This window comes from Euphorbia lathyris, chromosome 2 (genome assembly GCF_963576675.1).
Source record: "Euphorbia lathyris chromosome 2, ddEupLath1.1, whole genome shotgun sequence".
Classification (NCBI taxonomy): domain Eukaryota; kingdom Viridiplantae; phylum Streptophyta; class Magnoliopsida; order Malpighiales; family Euphorbiaceae; genus Euphorbia; species Euphorbia lathyris.
In genome coordinates this window covers 73,204,677-73,205,288 of record NC_088911.1, presented here as the reverse complement: position 1 = coordinate 73,205,288, position 612 = coordinate 73,204,677, and the positions used below count along the sequence as shown (strand labels likewise).

General features: G+C 38.2%; 1 non-coding gene across 1 annotated transcript; it reads left to right on the top strand.

Annotated features, from left to right (window-relative positions):
• The first annotated feature begins 249 nt into the window (after window positions 1-249).
• LOC136221262 (small nucleolar RNA R71) lies at window positions 250-355 on the top strand. The gene has a single exon (XR_010685038.1). It is a non-coding gene; the product is annotated as a small nucleolar RNA R71 (small nucleolar RNA).
• The last annotated feature ends 257 nt before the right edge of the window (window positions 356-612 follow it).

Here is a 612-nt window from a genome sequence, read left to right as displayed (position 1 = left end):
AACATTGCTACTGGATCAAGATTCATTATACCTTTAACTGATGATGTACCTGAGGATGATGGTTTCGCCGTCGGTATATGGCCACGCTCGGCGGGCCACATACTGCTGTTGATTGCCATTTCTTCCAAAAGTTCTCTTGCTTGGGCGGACGTCTTCTTCATAAATAACCCTCCAGACATAGCATCTAATGAACCTCTAGTTGTAGGATTTAATCCATTATAGAATGTCTGCATTAAAAGTGCATCTGGCAATTGGTGGTGGGGCATAAACGTTGAAGTTCTTTAAAACGTTCCCAAGCTTCATAAAGAGTTTCATTATCATTTTGTGTAAAAGATGTCAACTCTTTGATGACTCTTGCGGTTTTTGCTAAGGGAAAATATTTTTGTAAAAATACTTGGGCTAATTGGTCCCAAGTTTCAAATGTTGCAGCAGGCATAGAAGTTAACCAAATTTTTGCCTTATCCTTCAAAGTGAAAGGAAAGAGGCGAAGTTTGATTGCTTCGGCTGTTACATCAGTAATTTTAAAAGTGTCACAAATTTCTAAGAAATTTGTCAAATGTGCATTAGGGTTTTCGTTAGGTAGTCCATAAAACGTTACGTTGTTTTGCAACA